The 14,405-nt window shown below is 29.1% G+C and overlaps 1 protein-coding gene across 1 annotated transcript in view; it reads left to right on the top strand.

The window, feature by feature from the left end:
* Nucleotides 1–14,405, top strand: part of LOC129238079 (potassium voltage-gated channel protein Shaker) — a 124,360-nt gene that overhangs the window by 51,798 nt on the left and 58,157 nt on the right. The gene's annotated exons all lie outside the window — the stretch shown is intronic.

Below are 14,405 nucleotides of genomic sequence, written 5' to 3'. Positions count from 1 at the left end.
GCGGAAATTCTGCTTATTGACGAATCCACTGAGGTGAAAATGTGCCTCATCACTGAAGATGATTTTCTTCACGAAGTGCGCGATATACATTTTGATTTGAACGTCCGTTTTCATAATCAACCTGAATAACTTTAACGCGTTGCTCGATTGTGTATCTTTCAATGGTTCAAATTGAGTTAGTCTGAAATTTAAAAATATCAAATGAAATGCAAAAAAACAAATTAACGTTTAGATGTGGTTCAAATTCGATATCGGCCCTTGAAATTTAACCACCCTTTATAAAAAGTTTGAGTTTTTTTTTTGTTTCCTCCTAAGCTAAGTTAAAAACATCGATTAACGCTAATGAGATTTTTTTTATTATATCTACATAAGTGGCTTTATTGCTATCGAAACAGAAAAGTTGTGAAATATTTCGTACGTTATTATATTATTACAGTTATTCCATAAGTATTAATTACCCACAACGCTAAAGCTTTGATCAATCGAACACGCTGATTAAATGATTAAATGCACAGCGCTAGTTATGAGTTTCTCCTTTCACTTTTTATGCCAAATATTTTTTTCGAGTTTTTGTATATTTTTTTTTCGAATAGTGAAACCCTGTTTTTTATTGCCTTGCGCTCACACTTCGCATAACAATTGAAATTTCACACCTCGCACCCCTCTCACACTCTATGTCTATGTATCTCTCGAATTTACGTCAGCAATTATGCAACACATTTTTTGTCCTATTTCCCCATTTGCCACCACTTACTCCCCGCACTAGACCACCATCCGCCCACCCCATCATCACCCGCTTCTTACGGTACGCACTCCGCTAAGCCCAATTGGCATATTCACAATACCCTGTGTCAATCTGGGGTCTCGTCTATCAATATAAATGCTTAAAATTGCAAATTTCGTCGACTGCTGATGTGCCCAAACAACAACAACAACAACACCAGCAACAACAGCAACACCAATATTTTGCTTTCATTTGTGTAATTGAAAGTTTTGTGGCCTAACAATTTTTGATTGTGTGTTGTTGCGTTCAAGTTTAACCATAATCTCTACGTCTGTCATACTTACTTAATTACATAAATATTGTGCTAAACAAATATGAAAAATAACAATTTAATAAAAATAAAACAAAAACAATTTTTTTGCCAATTGTAGTAAATGTAGTCTCATCGTTTTGTCTCATGTCGCTAATCTTTATCGTCTCGTCGTATCGTCAAAGTTGTATATTTGCATATAGAAAATACTCGTACTTACATACAAACATATAAATAGATATAAATACATACTATTCGTTCAAATATTGCCGTCTTAATGTCATCGTTGTAATTAAACGTCGTAATTGTTTAGTTGCTATCAGTTTGTAGTTGCCTCAAAATCCAAAAAAACCACAAAACCAAAAACTTTGTGAAAGAAGTGGCAAAAAGGAGTTGATGCTATTTATTGATAAAAGTATGTTTTACTTCCATACAAATTTTTGGTATATACAATTTTTGCTGAAAATATATGTTTTGTAATAAAACTATGCTTTTTAAAACAAATAACAGTTCAGAGGAGTTTCTATCAATTTTCTTTGATAATTAAAAAAAACATACTTTCGTAATGCCTTCTTTTAATAGATCTTTGTTTTTTTTTTGTTTTCGATAAAAATTAAATTAGTATTGTAATTTATAACAACTGCATAAAACAAGTAACTGTAAAGAAAAGAAATTTCTTAATATTAATTTTTTAAATAATCTAAAAAAAAAACAAAAATTTATTTCTAAATATATATTTTTAATACTTTTTCATGATGGAAGTATTTAAAACGAATTTGAAAAATATAAATTATTTATCTGGTGTTGCCACACGATTTTAATTGCTAAAATAGCTTATTATGAAAAATTTTTCATTCATTTGCATACTGAAATATGGGCACCAAATGAAATTTATTTCAACAAGCTTTAATAAAAGAAAAATTTTAATTTAGGGTATTGCAAACTATATTTTAAAGAATTAAGAAATTGACTACAAAAATATGTTTAACAACTACAAAATTTCGGGAAACAAGTAACAGTACAGAAGCGTTATATTTAATTTTTACAAATTTCAGTAATTAAAACAATCAAAAATTCCTTTCTTTCTTTTTTTAATAAAAAATACTTTTAATCAAAATAATTAAAAAAAAATAGGCAACAGTGCAAAATAGTTACGTTCATAATTTTTAATTTATTTAAAATAAAATTCCTGCCTATTGTTTTAATAATTTTTTTAATAAAAAATATATTTAATAATAGGAAAATAATCTGAATAAAATAGGTAGCAGTGCAAAACAGTTATCTTCTTATTTTTTTTAATCATTTAAAATAAAATTCTTGAATAAGTAAGTAATTCTTGAATAAGATTTTATTTTAATACAAAATAAAATCAATTAAAAAACTATAAAAGTGAGAAAAATAAATATTTTTAATTTATTAAGTTATTACAAAAAAATAAATATGTTTGAAAATAACAAATTCATTTCAATAAAATAGGAAACAGTGCAAAAAAGTTATCTTATTTATTTTTTAATTTATTTAAATAAAATTCTTGAATAATATATTATTTAAATTGTTTTTAATAAAAATATATTTAATATTAACAAAATTATTTCAATATAACAGGTAATAGTACATAATAGCTATTGTTTTTTTTGTAATCCTTATATTTATTTCAAATAAAATTCTTGCTCAAATATGGTTTTAATAATTTTTTTAACAAAAAATAAATATTTTATAATAAAAAAATAATCTTAATAAAATAGGTAGCAGTGCAAAAGGGTTATCTTTATAATTTTTTTAATTTATAGAAAATAAAATTCTTGAATAATATATAATTAAAAAAAACATAAAATATATAAAAAAATATAACAGTGAGAAAAATCAAATTTTTTGTTTTTTTAATTAATTATTTGAAAAAATATATATGAATGTATGTTTAATAATGGCAGAATAATTTGAATAAAATAGGCAACAGTGCAAAAGAGTTATCTTCATTATTTTTAATCTAATAATTTTTTAATAAAAATATGTTTAATAATAGCAAATATGTAGCAGTGCAAAAAAGTTATATTCTTAATTTTTTAATTTATTCAAAATGAAATTCTTGAATAATATATTATTTTTATAATTTTTTTAATAAAAACTAAAATATATAAAAAAATATAACAGTGAGAAAAATAATTTTTTTTAATTCATTTAATTAAAAGAAAATATATACGTTTAATAATAGCAAAATAGTTTCAATAAAATAGGCAACAGTGTAACGAAGTTATTTTCTTATTTGTTTAGTTTTTTTAAAATAAAATTCTTGCCCAATACATTATTTTAATAATCTTTTTTAAATAAAAAATATATTTTAAATCTATGGAATAAAAGGAATTGAAATAAAGGAAGGAATAAATAAGTGCAAATAAATAAGTGCGTAAAGTAAATGGCAGCATAGAAAACTTATTTATTTGTTCTTTATTAATTTTTTAAAAATGTGATTTTAAACGCCTTTTCAATAAAAAAAATCACATTCACAGAAAAATATATTTATTTAATAACTGCATACAAAATTAAGAGAAAGGAAAACTTTTTTTGCTTTTATTTTTTAATTTTAGTAAAAATCAAAAATCGCTCAAGAAATGTCTATTGTAATATATTTTTTAAATATTTTCTGAGAAAAGTTATATGTATTACAATAAAGTCTGGAGGATTTATTACTATTTTAATTTTAATTAATAATTTATTTAAATAATTAAATTAAATTCAAATAATTAAATTAAATTCAAATAATTTAATTTAAATAATTAAAAAAAATGTCTTTTAATTATTATTCTTATTATTATTATTTTTTAATAAATAATATTTAATATTAAGCAAATAATTTTTAAAAATTGCCGTATAGAAAAGTTTACATATGTAGATAATATAATTTTTATATACATATTTTTTTTAATTATTTAAAGGTGAAAAAATTATAAAAATTATATTTTTTATATAATAAATTATTTTTAATTTTTATATTTAAATTATATTTTTTATAATTTTTTGATATTTAAATTAATAAAAAAATTAAAAAAATGTCTTTTCTGTTACGTTCTTTTTAAATTTTATTGATAGACCAAAGTTTTTTGAACTCGAATTGTAAACTTCTTTGCCTCTTCTTCACCGCTCCTTTCGTCAAATGAACTCATTCTTAAAATTACAAATATGCACCACATAAATATTAATAATCAACTAACTTAATTAGCTTAGCCTAGCGTTTTAAATACTAACTGCTAATTTCACTGTTTAACCTTTTTCGCTACTATACATAAGTACTAGACATTTTATGACATACTACCTACATACATCCAAACATAAGAATGCATAGCCGTAGGCCTTCTATGATTACGCACATCTACATTGAACGACATCGATGGCGCTTACCGTCATTTTAGCATAGAAAAGACGAAGTATGACGAGTGGCTTATCACATCACAAACGTCAACAGAACTTTGTACTGTACCATACGAGACCGAGAACTCAGGAATTATCCGAATACATGAAATTATTCAAAGGAAATGATAAAAGAAAATGTTTGTTCGAAACTCCTTTTGCATCACTCTGCGATAGTACTGCTCATTCATGCAAAAGCCGATGCTAGAGATTATCGAATTATGCATATTTCGTGTTGAGCAGCGACTTTGTTGTAGTTTTCTCTTCCACGCAAACCAACGTAGGCTGCAAACTAAAGCCAGCAATTGTTCGTTCCTGAATTTCCCCACGATAAAAATTGCAAACCTTGCATTGGAATGCAGTGAGCGAAGAAGCATTCTTTCCACATAAACTAAGTGCACTCTAGGCGCTGAATTTTGCTATTCTTGCCATCACAAAAACTACTGCTTATACGTTCGATGACTTAATAAAAGCTCATTTAGTTACTCGTTTCATCCTCTGAAGATTTCGAAGTCGATAATCCAAATAAGATCCACAAAGCCTTCTTAGTTAAAGAAATAAAGTATCAAACATCAAAATCTCGCTTTTTATTGAGAGTTGGCATAATTTAAGCCTTAAAAAGTAGTTATTTTCTGTTAGATATTTTGCACAAATGCTGGATTCACTGCTTCTTCTCCGCTTGTTTTTCCAACGCAGAACAGAGCTACCTCTCCCGCTGCCACCAACAGCGATTACTTTTAGTGTTGGAGCATTTACAACTATTCGCCAATAGGGATGCAGCATCTTTATTCACTGCACTCTGTTTATGTACCGGTAAAGCTCTCTCAAATTTGTTCTACTTGTTCCAGTATCTGTAGTATACTATTCCCTCTCCCCAAGACGCAATGGGACATAAATCTTTCGCAGAGTCTTAGGAATTTAATCTCTAAGGGCTGCTCCGCAAATGTTGACATGGTCCTCCTGTCATGCAACTTAAGTCGTAATCGCTCCATAGCCGTTCTCAATGCCGGTTTCACAAGTATGCATATTAACACATAGCAAGGCACTCAGTTATGTGACGAAGTTAGCATTGTCGTATTCAGATTGCTGAAAATAAGCACGAGCGCAAGCTGTATGCAAGCCTATCTAGTTTCCTAATCATGTAAATATTTTACATAGTTATAACAGATCACAAGGTGTAGGAGTAGCAGAGAATGTTAATATTCATTACCAGTGATTAACATTCTCTTTTATGTTAACATTCATTGCCCTTGATTAACATTCTCTTTTATGTTAGCATTCATTGCCGCTGATTAACATTCTCGTTTATGTTAACATCCATTGCCCCTAATGAACATTCTAATTTATGTTAACATTCATTGCCCCTGATTAACATTCTCTGGTAATAATTCATGCATAACAGCAATAATTAACATTTTTATACCTGACAATAACGTACGTTAGATACACTGACGGACTTCTTCCTCACATCAAAACTCTGATTTCCTATTCTTAAACTGTTGATACAAAATTCATGTACTTTAAATAAATAAATATTTTGTGAGTTATTGCTTGTGCTGTAGAGTTTAGCTAATGTGTTTCTTCGTGACGCTAAATAATATATATCTATGTTATAAAAATTTAACAAAGTAGTCAAGCGTTATACATTTGCCAAGCGTTAAAATATTTACAAATACAAATACAAAATACTTAAACGAGCATAAAAATATATACAAAAACATAGTAGAGCTACTTAAAATATAAATTACGCCCAAAAACGTTTCGAATCGCTTCAGTGTACTTCTTAAAACAAATACATAGGAACTTACAAATTCGGCACGTGATGTACATATGAAAAAGATTGCCAGCTAAACGTTTTATTGTAGAGAAATATTAAAAAAAAAATATTCTTAGTTTATTTCCAGCGCAAAAATATACCAAATACTATTCTTAAAAAAGGTTCAGTATAAATCATTGAAATTGTTTGTATGAAAAATTTGCTATGAATACTAAATATTAGTCAAAAAATTAATATGAAATGAAGTTACATCTATATTTTAAAACATTTTAGTTGGAGTTTTTCTATGAGTTGCACCTTTAGTTAACCTGAAATTAAGAAAAATATTATCATATACAAAATAATTATATTTAAAACTATTTTTTTACTATCCCACCATTTTTTGCCCTAAGCCGCTCTTAGTTATTTGTTAATGAGTGCACAAAGTTTTCAAAGTTTTTCATATTTTACTTTGTAGTATAGTTAGCTATAAAAATATTAAAATAGTTTTAACTAAATACTATATTTGCCTTAATTTTTATGTACTTACTTTTACCGAAATGTTCAATTTAACTTGTGACTGAAATTTTAATTACGTATTTTCGGTTTGGATTTATGTAGTTAGCTAAAAGTATAGTATTTCGATACGAATATATTATAAATGTTACATAAAATATTGTAGTGTTTAATGACGTCAAAAGCTGCCGCTAAAAGTAGTAGTTGAGCTTGTGGAGCCAATGTGCACTTTAGCGCTTTAGTCGTTATTCAATAAGTACAGGGTACGCCAGCGCAAAATTTTATAATTTAATAAAAAGAAAATCATAAACTTGCAGTAAATCTCTTATAATTTCATGCTCATAGATTTTCAGCGCTTAAAGCCACTTTATACATTTAATAATAATAATACTATAGTTTATATGTATAAAAAGAATTTGTAAAAATTCCAAGCAGAATTTAAGCGCAAACCTAAAAACATATTTTTGCATATCAAAATATGTATAACATTTTATTTTATGATGAATTAATGAAAATATTATACTTTAGACTTGACTTATTTATAATTTTTCCATTAAAAATTGCAATCGTACTAATCATTTTAACATTTTCCTCCATTCATCAATTTACCGCCTGTCCCTGATACAAATTCTCTTCGCATTGCATTAATTTGAATTATATTTTTGCCATCGACTCTTGCCTTAAACTCGGGCATACACATAATGCTCGTGGCGACGTACCTTGTGTGCCGACACGTAGGCATCGTGCTATTCTCATCGGCGGTTTACTTTGCGGAAGCTGGTGCCGAAATGTCCTTCTTCAAATCTATTCCAGACGCATTTTGGTGGGCAGTGGTCACCATGACCACGGTGGGATATGGTGATATGAGGTATAATGAAAGCGGAAAAACAAATTTTTATAAATAGAAAACAAATAATTATATTTAAAGTGAATATAATGTCAGGGACGGAAACAATCATAAAGCTTTGTTCTATAAAAATTAACATAAGCAATATAATTTTAAAGTCGATACAATCGACTGTATGCTTTTGTAAAATAGATCATTAACTCAATTCAGTTTTGCTTCTGTTTTTACTGGATATATTAGTTTAAACTCTGTTTACGTATACGCAGTGTAAATTTAAACTTTAGCTGCAACACAGGTGATTTGTCTAGCCACAAAAGAGTTGATATTTATTTACACTTCTCATGGATTTGTTTGATGAATTTCATCAAGAATTTCTTAAAGACAAAATACTATAAATAGTTAATTAAGCATATCTGGGTGAAGTAATAATTGTGCTCCAAGTGGCTAAAACTAAGTTGTAGTAGTAAATAAAGAAATAAAGAATTGCAAAGGATTGATCGCCTTGCTTATTTCTGCATTGCATCTACTTATACGATAACAACCTAAGTTTGGTTTTCCTTTTCTCACTTTCAATTGAATTCTTGACATCCACAATCGAACAAACAGCTACCAATTGAATTATTTGTAATTTTACAATCTAGCCTCTTTTATTGAATATTTACATTTGTACTTACATAAGTAATGTTGCTATTTAAAACTTGGATAATTGCGAAAAGAAGCACAAACCGAAAAAATATTGAAATATGCCATTATGCGAAGCAAAAAAAATTTGAAAAAATGCCAAGTAGACATAAAAAAATTATTATGTTTAATAAAAAAAAATTACAAGTCAATTTAATCTTACAAAAGAGTATAAATCTTTGCGATCAATTTAAATGTGCAAAAGCTCTAAAATCATCATAATATTTATTTAATATTAATTTTTTTTTCCTTTGATTGCCGTCCCTGATAATTACATATTATGTGCTATATACTAAGAATATTTCTATACTTTTTCGTTCGCATTTCCTTATGCTACTTTGTTGTGAAGAGTCTGTATTTTCACTACGGCTATCACTTCATTTCAATATATTTTTCAAGCTATTAAATCTATTTGTGTAACAACTACTCGTTTTAAATATTTTTTTAACATTTAAGTGTTTTAATTTCAACACATTTGCAGCAACTTAAAAAATATATATAAATACAAAATATAAATAAGCAATAACTTTCTGTGCCTCAGTGTCACCATGTAATTGTGGTGCATATGTGTCACACTGTGGCTACCTTCGTTGTTGTTTCGTTGTTCGGCAGTTATGTACGTATTATAATTGTAATATTTTCGGTTTATTTTTTGGTTGTGTGTAAATTGTAAAATATTTATTTCATTATACCAAATGAATGTGATAAAAAGTACAATTTAAATATTAATTGTATAAAAATACGTGTGTGTGTGTGTGCGTGTTGTGTTAATGAATATTTTGTGGCTTTAATTTGAGTTCGTACGAAATTGCTTTCCTTACAAATTCTTATTACTTTTTATTTTTTTTTTAATTCGTTAAATTTTTTCGACACAACTAACGGATTTTATTGTCTATTTATATATTTTGTTTTTGGTTGCATGAATACACTTTAGCCCAAGCAGAACAGAGTGATAATTTATTGTTTTTGAATTTAAATTTGAATTTGAATATAAATTTGAAAGCATTTTTTTTCAACGCAGATTCTCGAAATTGGAACTATGCTTTGTATCGTATCACCATATTTCATATCAGGAAGAAATGCAAATTTTTCTTAAGTGTATTTTTTAGAGTGAATTTTGAGCACTCAACCAGTAAAAAGTATTTTTTAAAGTGAGAAATACTAAAATGTTAAGCAGTCTGCCGCCGTTAGACTCTGAAGGTTTGTTAACATAATCCCTTGAACAGAATTGCCACGGACAGCGGGTAACGGGTAACGGCTTACGAATAGTCGCTGTTAAAATTAGAACACATTTATTAGCGTAAAATTGCACAGAATTGCGGCTGGGACAAATGTCTTGCCGTCGGTTATTTTTACGGCGACAAAATAATTAGATTCATTTTTATTTTCTCCGATGGGTTGACGACTCATAATTGCTTTTTTGCTGACAAGCAGCAGCAGGCAAATAACAAGCAAATAATATTCGATTTGCACAGGAAACCAAAATTTCAAAATTTGAAACCAAAATGGCAAAATACCAATAGTTTAGAAGTAATTTTTTTGGGTTTAGTTGAGAAATAAGTTTTTTGTTTTTTGTAATTTTTTTTTTTTTTTGGTAACATTTTTTTTGTTTTTATAACATTTTTGTTTTTTTTTTGTAACATTTTTGTAATATAACAAACAAAAGATTTCACTACAAAATTAATTTTATTATCACCACAAAATGTCAGCTGAAAACTGTCCTTCTGCAATAGTTGTTCGAATTTTCGACGGAATTGGGTCAGCTGATCACCACTCGTCAATCTATAACTCATTGACCCGCTGCAATTCTGTTTCGGGCCCGAGATATTGAATTAACAGCAGCAACCATACAGGATTCTGTACATTTATTAAAGAATAAGAAAGGCAGTTCACATCCAATAATTTCCGTTTAATCGCCAAAAGATTGTTTTCTGTATATCCACCAATTTTTTCGATAAACTATTATTTTCTCGAAAAACAAGAAACGAAATTCCCTCATTGTATGCCGACATTACGAAAATATTGCCTCATAAAAATTTTTTATATTTCATATGAGAATAGAATCAGAAAAATCCCACACTTTCATAAATTATCGTATTTAATATAATATAATGTTTAATATTGAATCGAACGAATATAGTTAAATAGATTTTACTTTTTTTTTTTTTGTGTAATAACACAATTTTTGGGTACGGTTTGGTTCATTACCCAGTGGTTCCGAATCATTGTGTCCGACCCGAACCAAACACACGCTTACAGTAAAGATCCCTAACTTTAAATTAAAACCAAATCTAAAGGTTTATATACAAAAATTTATTAATGAAGCCGCTTCGGAATATGCCTTAAAACAACAGTCAGTTAACCAATAATTTTTTATGTTCGCACCCAATTAATAGTATTAATTATTACTTCTTTTATTGTTTTAATTTAAACTATTTAATTGCAATTTATAAAGTAAAATCACTATGAAAATTACTTTTGGCCATTTAATAGCACAAGCAAACTAAATGACAGTGTTGAGTGGTCAGACTCTAAAATATCCACATATAAAAATCCAGTAAGCATCATTGATACGAGTATGAGGCTGCGGCATTATTCGCTTATTTGTTTTTTGCAGAATTTCTTATACTCTTAACAAGTTATAAATCAAATTAAAGGTAATTTTATGTGGAGTTTTTTGGCCTAAGCAACTTCACATTTTCTCTGCTGAAATGGGGTTCCTGCACCATCTTCAAACGGCTTCCCAGGGGTCTCCGGGAAAATGAGGGAATGGAGGGCCTTTCTTAAAATTTGAGCTGTCCCCTCTTTAATTAGTTGGGTTTTAGATGTCACCATCTCGGACGAACTTCCATACATAGATAAAAATAAAAAAACAGCTGAACAATGCTAACTTTTTGTAGAGATTATAATAAATGCAACATTCGCCTGGTGCGAGTACAACAGTTTTGAGAAAAAAAAACGCCACTCTTTGAATACGCGGAGAAAGGAAGAGGAAAACTTGGCAGCTCTAGCACAGGGCGAATTAAATGTCGCATTGTTGCACCACACCATCTGTTACTATTCTGTTAGTAACTTCCCACACCTCACCTTTACACAGACTATGTTAAAAGCGTAACTTTAAAGCAAAAATGTTACGTGGAAAGCTGAGAATTTCCCATATTAACTCCACTGTTAAGACAAATACTTGTGTAAGTATCGTGGCGAAAATCTTAACATAGCTGTGTTAACATGAACTGCTTGTAATTTCTTATTTTACCAACTAATCTTGACGATCTGAATTGTTTGGTGACATTAGGGTGAAATGTTAAGATGACAAATGCTAAATGAGGCAAAATTAGAGATGCTTAGATGCGAATAAATGCGGATGTGGGTACGTAGATTTCCGATTATATTGAGTTGTGTTTCTGCGCTTGTTATTTTTTGTTTCTTTCTAAATTCGTCTTTCACTTAATATGACATTAGAAATATTCGTGAGATTCTGTTTAATACAAATATTCTAAATTGCATCGGCGTTTCATACTGCTGGCGAAACTGAAGATCGTATAATTCGTTCATGTCCGCCATCACTCTTTTATGGCAAAACGGTTAAAATATTAATATTTGAAAACCATTAAAGGATAATATTTTCATATCCTTAATTAATAATTATGCAATGTCCATAGGCATACTATTTCTAGGAGTTCCCAAGTATAAAACTTCTATATTTGAAATTTGTTATACTTTCTGAGAGAATTTCGGTAATAAAGAACTGCATATTTGGATTTTCCAACTTCTCTCGAAATAAGTACGAAGGTTTTGTCAATGCTCCCGAAGTACTAAATACTTTTCGCATTTTGTTTATCATTACGTTATCGGACAGGGTAACCCGTTCGACCGTTGTTTTTCAGAAAATGATGTCTAGTAGCCTTTTGGCACTAGCTGCAATATTATCTACGTCTTATGGCAAAGTTAGTCGGCTATCGTTCATTAGCTTGCTGAATTTTCGTGCTTCCAAATATTTGCCTACGCATTTTTTTTTTGTTTAGCCTAGTATTAGAGTGCTTCTATAAATCGACTATTCTTTAATCTCGGATCAGTCCGGATTTAAATCTCCTTGAATCCTTTGTTTCTTCTTATTAGCACTATTAGCAATTAATATGTAAGCGTCTTCAATTCGCCAAGCGTTACAAAGTGGCGAATAGATGAAGCAACTGGTACAAATAAACATTCATATGTTGAAAGCACTGGAAAAGAGGGACCAAAAATTATATCTGTTTGTAAGCAGTTATTGAGTATTAGTAAGACCGCGTTCTTACAGGGAAACATTTGTTGCTTCAACTCGTTACCTGTGATGTTCGTGCTCTGTCAAGACCCTTTGTGCTCTCGCTCGTCTCAACGTTGTTGTTCACTGTAGACCAGAAACTAAATAATTGCAAGCAACAAAGTTGGCGTGTGTGAACACGATGTACAACACCAAAGGAGAATTCGCAAATTTGAAACAACAAAATGTGCGCTGTGAGAACGTGGTCTAATGAAACTTGCCTAATTCTCAGAAGAAAAATCTGGCAGCATTGAAAGTAGTGAGTTATAGCAGTATTATGGGTATAACCATACTCGTTAACGGAAGTCTTGCTGTTGCCTTCGTATGCAAATTTTTCGAAAAGCGGGCAGAGTCCAAACGTAACGAGCAGAGAAGTGACGAATCTAAGGCGCCTTGCATTTAGGTTGCAGTTCAAATTCAGAATCTCAAATCTTCGATATTGATTCTTTCTAGCCTTCTCATATTATGTAACTTAAGGGGGCAGATACCTGTAAACGGCCATATTTTCCTTGATTTTCATTAAAATTATTTAAAATGAAGAAGTCAATATTTTTTTTTCAAAATTGGCAAAATAATATGATTTTTTTTTTTTAATCATTTAAAATGGCGGATGTACACTCAATTCTTCCAGGAAGGTCGCAGCGGGGCTTCTCAATCGGCGGGCATTGTAGCCTCGGCGTCAGTGCCCTGAATACAAAAACCAAATTTTTTTTGTTTATTAATGTCATAATTTCCATATAAATTAAAAAAAAAATGGAAAAAAATCACGGAATAAATGCTTAAAAAAAAATAATTTTGGGGCGAATTTTCCTATTATTTTTGCTTCGAAAAAATTATTTTTTCGAAAAATTTTCGAAATTGTAAATTCACATAGAAAGTAATTTCATAAAAAAAGGTGCAAAATTTCAGGGAGATCGGTCGATAACTTTTCGAGTTATCGTGTACGCCAATTCGAAAAATATAGTTTTGAGAAAAACGCGTCTAAAGTTTAAATACAACGTAACTATACCTCTCCCAGCGCTCGAACGCAAAGAATAGAGTCGTCAATATTTGTGAATTTTAAGGTGAAAAATCATGGGAATTTTTTGAAAATTTCAGACTTTGTTTTTTTGCTTGCTGTTATGTCGGTAATTCGTTCACGCCAGCTAGCGAAAGGTTCCTCATTTACTCCATAGCCTTCTCACACGTCATTTATAAATCAAACAAATGTCTTTACTACTCATTTTATATATTTTTAGTTATCTTTAGTTGCCTTTTCACTTTCCGTTTAAAACTGTATTGCTAATGTAACTAAAAAAACAAATATTTTTTTTAATATTTATCAATAAAATTAGAGACTTTCAAACTCAAGTTTTCCATTAAATTCTGCTTGGGATGGTCTCATATAACTAAAATAGCAAAAAATATATACTAAAAAAACAATAATTTGCTTATCATTTACTTACGAATTTCAAATTCATCATTTTGTTGTCAAATCAAGTAGAACTTCAGTCATTATTAACAAACATAAAATTAAAAAATTAAATCCTTAAACAAGACTACAAAATTTAAGTTGTAGTCTAAACCAAAATACAAAACTCTTGCCGCACCAAATATGGCCAACAGCAATGCGAAGTTTAGATTTGCGGCAAACTGCTTGCAATATAAAATAAAAACCCAACTACAAAAACTACAAACATTTTGACCAACTCACCCAAAACCTATATGGAAATAAATAATTCTAACATTACTCACAGTTTTGTACACCAGAAACCATCAGCGCCACTAACAGTACCAACATCAACGCTAAAGAAATTATAAACTGCCACTACAGAACAACTAACTCAAAAAATAATAATTCTTTCATCCAAGCCATCCACAAAACCC

Source organism: Anastrepha obliqua, chromosome 2 (genome assembly GCF_027943255.1).
Source record: "Anastrepha obliqua isolate idAnaObli1 chromosome 2, idAnaObli1_1.0, whole genome shotgun sequence".
Taxonomy (NCBI): Eukaryota; Metazoa; Arthropoda; class Insecta; order Diptera; family Tephritidae; genus Anastrepha; species Anastrepha obliqua.
Note: the sequence above shows the minus strand (reverse complement) of the source record. Positions and strands in the feature narration are given on the sequence as shown.